We start from the raw sequence: 8,700 nt of genomic DNA, 5'->3' as shown, positions 1-8,700 counted from the left end.
TCCGGATTCTTTGTTTATCCGCAGCAATCTTCAAATGCTGATCCGCGAAGAAGAGATTAAGATGGGTTTCAAATCATTAGTAAAAGGTCTTAGAACCTTGGAAAAAACTCATCAACTTCCCCAAAAAGTAAGTATCATCGACATTTCTTTATTCTCATTTTGATTTTTATTCCTTCCTTTCGAAACTCTAATTATCGTTTTTTTTGTTGATTAGTCAGACTTAGATGAGAACGATAGAGTTGTGGTCGATTACATCTTTCGTAAGGTACGTACATTCATCTCACGAGGTTTTATCTTAAAGACTTTTAGATGATATATTATTCATTTTTTCCCCCTGATTCAAACAGATAATCTAAGACGCCAGTGCTGACTTGTGTTGTGATTGTCGTCATTATTTGTGAGACCACTTGTGCTGTGATTGTCGTCATTGTAGGCGATACCGGCACCATAACCTAAAGCACCGACGAAACAATGGAAAGATGGATTGGAAATCCTTACTAGAAGGTGTAAGGACCATAGACGAGATTAAACATCTTAGTCAAATCGTGAGTATCATATCGTCATCTCTTGTTTTTCTGGATTTTGGTTTCTGTTCCTTCGTCAAAACCCCTAATTTTCTTGTTTGTAATCTGTTCTCGTTATTATTTACATTTAGACGAGGAGCCATTACACAACTTGATCGATCATTCCAGGAGGTAGGTGAACATTCACTATATTAATTATTGCTTACGGGAGTTGTTTCTTCTATTTTCTTGGTCTAAATTTCTGATCCAAACAGTCACCGGAAAACGCCGAATTTTGCTCCCGCTGTTGTCGTCATCACCGTAAGGGAGACCGCCACCACGAAAAGTCATTATCGTCCCCCAAAAATAATTGAACCCTACTTGGCATGTTCGGCCGTCTGGCCGGGTCAATCGGATGGGCTTTGGCAGACTTTGTGCCTCAAAATGAGCATCTTTACCATGGGCTTTTTGGGAAGCTGAACCAAGAAACAACGTAAGGAAGACCATCGTCAGATGAATTTTTCTGGTAGCTTTTCATTTTGCCAGACTTGTGTTGAGTTTTTTTTTTTCTTTTTTGATGTTCTTTGTTGTTTGAGTTGTCGGAACTGTCTGACTTCTCTTCTTCTTTGTACTGTAATCTTTCTTTCGGTCTTAATAAAATCTGTTCATACATTTCCAGCCACATTAAGAATGATGCCAGACTTGCCATGTAGCCTTTCTTTTGGTTTTATCAGAAAGAATAATGCCAGACTTATCATGTTCTTTGTTTAACAGTAAGAATGTCTTTCCCAATCTAAGTATCTCATGACTAAATATTCTGCATATAAACATAAAAGGCGAGTCAGTATAAAAGCAACTTCAATCGTGTAGAAGCATACCACGGGTCCCGTCCCTTATCCAACTGCGTTGATCGAGCATATCAAAGTGATATATCCAATTCAGTGTGAATCATTTGACCTCTGAGCTACAAGAAATTGAATATAAGCACAAAGTTGAGTTGATACCCCCAATTCACATTAAAGGAATCATACTGCTATAACAAGCATAACTTCGTCTATGAAGATTCTGAAGCCCATGTTGCATTTATCGAATGAAATCATCTGATAGAGCCAATGTCTAAAGCAACTGCGTTTTTAGCCCAAATATGTTTTACCTTAATTTCAAAAAAGAACGTTTTAGCCAACATATTAAACTCCACAAAAACTAGAAGTTGGTCCGACAAAAATATAACGAAAAACTAAATTGGACAATCTAAACTTTAACATAGTTTATCCCATTGGATTCACATTATGGAGAAAAAGAAGAAGAAAAAGATACTCGAAGAAGTTGTAGGAACTTCTATTAACTTTGAAAACGCGGGGTCTAACAACCACATCCAATATTTCGTTTAGCAATCTGAATTGACAAATTCCAATATACTTTCAAGAGAATCAACTAGACAGTTAGACTCAATCTAGATAAAAGTATATCAAAGAGTTTTATATCTTTATCTCTCAATTCAATTTGCAATCAGCAAATAGGAATTTGCGAGCCTGATTGAACATAAGAGAAATAACTTGAATGGTACCAAAGACCAATGTTCAAGGATCAATCAATTTCAATCAACAACTAAATGTCGGATTTTCCAATTGATCGATTCTACGCACAACCTGTGATATTTCAATTATATAACAAAATATAATGCGGAAAAAAAATAACACAGACACCAGAATTTTGTTAACGAGGAAACTGCAAATGCAGAAAATCCCGGGACCTAGTCCATATTTGAACATCACACTGTATTAAGCCGCTACACACACTAGCCTACTACCAATGAACTTCGGACTGGACTGTAGTTGAACCCTAATCAATCTCACACTGACTCAAGGTACAGTGGCGCTCCTTACGTCTCTGATCCCAGCAGGATACTACGCACTTGATTCCCTTAGTTGATCTCACCCACAACCAAGAGTTGCTACGACCCAAAGTCGAAGACTTGATAAACAAATCTGTCTCACGCAGAAAAGTCTATAGGAATAGATAAATTTGTCTCCCACAGAAATACCTACGAGTTTTGTTCCGTATTTTGATAAATCAAGGTGAACAGTAACCAATTGATATACCGAACTTATATTCCCGAAGAACATCCTAGAAATATCAATCACCTCACAATAATTTTAATCGTATGGTAGCGAAACAAGATATTGTGGAATCACAAACGATTAGACGAAGATGTTTGTGACTACTTTTTATCTTGCCTATCGGAGATTAAATCTCGAGCCAATGTTAGAGAAGATAGTACTCAAATACGATAGAAACAACAAGATCAGATCATGCAACTACAGAGAAAATAGTTGGGTCTGGATTCACAATCCCAATGAATTCTTTAAGTCGTTAATCTACATGGTTTCATGAAAAACCTAAGGTTAAAGGAGAACCGACTCTAGATTATACAACTAGTATCACACAGGAGGTGTGGGGATTAGTTTTCCCAGTTGCTAGAGTTCTCCTTTATATAGTTTTCAAATCAAGGTTTGAAATCTAAGTTACCTTGGTAACAAAGCATTCAATATTCACCTTTAGATGAAAACCTGATTATATTCAAGCTAATATCTTTGAACCGTTAGATCGAACTTAGCTTGTTATACACAAATGAAATGTACCCTCATTGAGGTTTAGTAACCGTACCTAAACGTGTACACTATGTTGGCTCAACCGTAGTTAACCGAGGTTAGCTATATGAACACTCTCATACCAATCTTATTCATCTTAACCATGACTAGTTCAGATGACTCAAATGAAACTAGTTAAATAGTTGTTCAATTTCTATATTCTCATAGAAGTATACAAGAACACAATTGAAGCAAAATCGGTTTTATTCACTCGAATCAATTCATGAACATTATAACCACGGTTTGCAAAGAATGCATTCCTTAATATATAAATGTATTAGTTCATGAGCCAACAGATTTTAGAACTTTAACCACTCAAGTATGCAAACGGGTACGCATACTTAAGTAGCCGGTCTGAGTTTGGGTTCGCCGGTATGCAAACGGGTACGCATACTTAGTACACTTCCAAAACCCAACATCAATTCCTGGACCTATAACTTACGCAAGTATGCGTACCGGTATGTGTACTTGGTACACGGAATTTCACAACTACAAGTACGCATACGGGTATGCATACTTTAGTTCCGGTCATGGATCACATACATGCAAGAATGAACACTATGTTTATAATCCAATGATGGTTAAGTACTCTAAACTCTTATTTCAATCATTAAAATTTCTTAGAGGATGACAATAGAAGTTTTCACACACTATTAGCATCAAAGCAATTTTCAAGTTATTGAAATAATCATAACCAAATATTCCAAGTCTACACCAAATGATTGTATCACACAAATCATGTAGGATGTTACTCGGCGATTTTCACATGATCATATTTTGACTTTCGTCAAGAATATAAGATGAACTTGGTTGAAGCGAAAGCTTACCAACACATATTCCGAGAAATATGTAAGCCAGTTAAACTCGGCTCGAAATCTCAAATGTGTATAATCGACAACTATATAGTAATACGACTTTCGTCTCAATATAGGAGATAGAGTATAAATATACTTTCCAAGTGATATATGAGTTTTAGTCTCCACATACCTTTTGTTGATGAAGTTCCACAAGCTATCCTTAGTAGTTCTTCGTCTTCAATTGATGAACGCCGTGAAGTCTAATGCTCAACTAAACATTCTATCCTAGTCCGAGACTTTACTATAAGTAGACTAGAAATCAAGACTTATAGTTTTGGTCACTAACATTGACAAACAAGCTTGAGATAGCAACGCTTGCGAGTTCGACTGAGCAATGATCTAACAATCTCCCCCTTTGTCAATTTTAGTGACAAAACTATCAATACATATGGATTACAAAATAAATAAACTTTGTAGCTTCTCATCCAAATGCTTGATTTCCTTGGTACTTCAACATTACTCAAAATCTTCGTCACTTTCAAGTGCACCAATAATTCCAAATGTGTTCAACTCAGCATCAAAGTTTTTGAAGATCCGTAGCTATAAAAATGAGAAGACAATTGCTCTCAATCATTGTTATACAGTGTCATAGTATCATTACACAACATCAAAGTTCAATTGTATCACGACTTTGACAACAATACTATGGTGATATGTATCACTCCCCCTTAGTCAATACTTCATCTCACAATGAAAACCAATCCCCCTTACATAATGATTCGTAAACCATATGTATTTGTAGTGTGAACTACACATTGATTCTCCCCCTTTTTGTCAATATAAATTGGAAAAGGTACGAAAACTAGTAGGATCCTCATGAAATTTTCATAGAGATACTTCATGACCAAAAGATAACTACATACCAACTTGTTTCGAAGATTTCACATAGTCGAAACCTAGTGTATTCATCAAGGAGTTTATAAAGATACAAGATAACCCCTACAATATTCCACAGCCGCACTCCCCACAAAGATTTGGCAATTAAGCACAAGTTCAATTAAGAGCTCTTTTCCATAAGATGTCATTCCCGAAAGAACAACAAGAGCGACCTTACTTTTACACAAAAAGAAAGATTTCTTTGGACATTAACAAATCACATAAGAATATGAATTTGTATCCAAAAATCTCAATTGAATTAACCACAAGAAAAATGATCAATTCAATTGGTCATGCTCAACATAAGAGAACTTACGGAGCAACACAATATGTGCACAAAGATGTGGATCAGGGAAAGACCAATACTGCGGTATAATCAAAGATTCATTCTATTTTTCATCACTATTTTCACAACGACATATAATAGACTTAATCTTTGTAAACAAAAGTTCATCCTTTCTTCCATCAATATTTGCATAATGACATAAAAGGCTTAACTTTTGTAATCAAAAGTCCATTCTATCTTTTATCAATACTTCATACCGATATATAATAGAGTTAAATTTTGAACAAGTATGGGACAGTCAAGGTTCACGGACGTAAACAACATATCCCATAACAATTTGCAATATATAAAACCATAAAGATTAATATTGCAAAAATCATCTTCCAAATAACTTAGAATTTGAATAAATAGATCTAAAAACATTGCAAGATGAAAACGTTGGCAATAGCTATGTGTACTCACAATAATGGCTATTTCAAACCCTAGTTACCCTTCTTAAAAACACAAGAATAAATTCTCATAAGAAGTTTTCTAGACAATCATTAATCAAAATCAACTCTAAAAACAAAACACGATCACAAGCAAAAATCAGCATTCACGTGCGCAAGCTTCATGAGTTCCAAGACCTTCAAGCTTGTGACAGATGGTATCGACTGCATCTTTGGACGAGATATTCTTCTTGAGATGATCCTTAACATGTGTTTTAATGAGGGAAAGGTCAGAGTTAACCTTTTTCAACTCAGTTCTTAACATATCAAGGTTTTTTAGGGTATCTACAAGAAGCAGTTTTGCTTCGTTAAACTGACTGATAAAATCTTGAACAACTTCAACATAAATCTCTTCATCATCCTCAATGTCTGAATTATCAGAGATTGAGTAGATGTGTCATTAACTTCCACAAGATTTCTTTTCTCCTTTTCTTTGAAACCACAACCCTTATCAAGAAAACCTTTTGCAAAGTTATAAGTCCCCGAATGAGATGCCATTCTCGACAGGAAAAATAACCTGAGTATGCATACTCAAGCAAAAAGGTTTTGGTATTTAAACGGTTTCTCAAGGAACCAGAGTTTAGGGTTTCCAAAGTTAGTCTGTGACAAGTAACATGGGTACCCGTACGAACACAAACTTGACCCATAGACGAAAAAAATACCCAAGTTGCGAAAAACAATAAAACAGGAAAACTGTTTGTACAAAAATGTTTTTCTATGTGACAAATTTCACAGATTTTAGCTCAATAAATTTTACATTCTCACTTAGAGACAAAATTTAGAGCAAGAGAGTAGCATTTTGTCATAACAAAATTTCAAGAAGAAGTTAAAAGAACAAACGCTTGACAAGACAAAAGCACAAATACTTATACAAAAATGTTTGTGAATGATAATCTGGCTAAGAACGATAAAAAAATATCTAGAGCATCAGAAAACACATTGCCATCAAGTATACCTGATTATATCGCATTCAACTAGGAGTTTTTGTGAGTGAGATTTCAACCTTGTGATCAATTAGCACAAGTATGAGCCTTGATCTCATCAAATGAACGTTGCTTTCGGTTAAACCTCGTTCTCCTGATCTTTGGAGGTAAACCGTTATGATGTGAAAAGTTATCAAAAAATTTATTATCATCAAAATTCGACGCATACTTTTTATTCTTACCTGAAGAAATTTGTCTAGAGGGAATTGACAGTGTTAGAGCATTGCTCGGTCGGAATCGCATGCGTTGCTATCTCAAGCATGTTTGTCAATGTTAGTGATCAAAACTATATGTCTTGATTTCTAGTTTACTTATGACTAAGTCTCGGTCTAGGATACTTAGGAATAGTTGATCTCCAGACTCCATGGTGATTATCTTACGAAGACAAAGAATTACTCAAGGAACCAGTGGAACTTCATCCGACCAAAAGGTATATGGAGACTTGAACTCATCTGTCACTTAAAAGTCCATCTACTCTATCTCCTACTCTTGAGACAAAAGTCGTATAAGTATGATAGTTTTCATACATACACATTTGCTATTTCGAGTTGAGTTTACTCGCCTATCTTTTTTTCGAAATATGTGTTGGTAAGATTTTGCTTTAACCATTTTCATCTTTACCCGTGACGAAATTCATGATGACGTTTCAATCTTGAAAATAGCTTTGATGACGATAGTCGATTCTTTATGTCTAACGACTATTATAACATTATAGAAGAATGTTTCAATGATTTAAATGTAGAGTTGAGAGTACGTAACCAACTATGGATATAAGAATATATAGTGTGTTCTCACATTAGTGTATAAATGCATGTGCCGGAAACCAAGTACGTGCATATGTGTGCATGCGGTATTGGTGAAGGAGACAGGTTGGGTACGCGTACCCATACGCGTACTGGCAGAACTTTTCCTCCCGGAAAATTCTGATGAGTTTGGAGTTTACAAACTCATAAACCAGTCACCTTAGGTACGCGTACCCGTACGCATACTGGCGAAACTTTTCTACCCGAAAAGTTCTGCTGATTTTGGAAATCAAAAACCAACTCAAATCCGGTAGCTAAGGTACACATACCCGTACGCGTACCCAAGCTGGTTATATTTCTCAAATCGGTAGTTTCATGAACTTAAAGAATAAATAAATATGGAATGCAATCTTTGCAAACAGTGGAAATATTGTTCATGAATTGATTCAAGTGAATCAAACCGATTTTGTTTCAATTGTGTCTATGTATAAAGATCTAAGCAATTGAACATCTTGAACTAGTTTTTATGAGTCATTTCAACTAGTTATGAGAAAGATGAATACGGTCAATATGAAAGTGCTCATACGGCTAACCATTGGTTAACTATTTGTGAACCAACTAAGTGTACACATTTAGGTACGGTTACTCAAACCTAAATGAACACATTTCATTTGTGTGTGTGACAAGCTAAGTTTCGATCTAACGGTTGAAAGATATTAGCTTGGATACATCAGGTTTTTCATCTAACGGTGAATATTGAATGCATTGTTACCAAGGTAACTTGGATTGCAAACCCTGATTTGAAAACTATATTAGGGAGACGTCTATCAACTGGAAAAACTAATCCCTACACCTCTTGTGTGATACTAGTTGGTTTTGCTAGAGTTGATTCTCCTTTAACCGTAGGTTTCTTCTCGAGACCCTGTTGGTTAACGAATTAAAGACTTCATTGGGATTGTGAATCCATACGAAACTACTTCTCTTGTAGTTGAGCGATCTGATCTTGCCATTTGCTATCGCACGAGTTCAACTGTAAGATTGGCTTGAGATTATATATACGATAGGGCAAGATAAAAAGTAATCACAAACATCTTCGTCTCATCGTTTGTGATTCCGCAATATCTAGTTTCGCTACCATACGATTTAGATTATTGTGAGGTGATTGATAATACTAGGTTTTTCTTCGGGAATAAGTCCGTTTTATCAATTGGTTCCTGTTCACCTTGATTTTATCAAAAGACGGAACAAAACTTGTAGGTTTATCTGTGGGAGACAGATTTATCTATTATCATATACTTTTCTGTGTGATACAA

General features: G+C 35.5%; 1 long non-coding RNA gene across 1 annotated transcript; it reads left to right on the top strand.

Moving 5' to 3' along the window:
* Nucleotides 1-1,175, top strand: LOC113340891. Its single transcript, XR_003355673.1, has 5 exons — nucleotides 1-127; nucleotides 215-265; nucleotides 348-545; nucleotides 656-695; nucleotides 779-1,175. It is a non-coding gene; the product is annotated as an uncharacterized LOC113340891 (long non-coding RNA).
* Nucleotides 1,176-8,700: the final 7,525 nt, after the last annotated feature.

Source organism: Papaver somniferum, unplaced genomic scaffold, assembly GCF_003573695.1.
Source record: "Papaver somniferum cultivar HN1 unplaced genomic scaffold, ASM357369v1 unplaced-scaffold_24, whole genome shotgun sequence".
NCBI lineage: Eukaryota > Viridiplantae > Streptophyta > Magnoliopsida > Ranunculales > Papaveraceae > Papaver > Papaver somniferum.
This window is presented reverse-complemented; position numbering and strand designations above follow the sequence as displayed.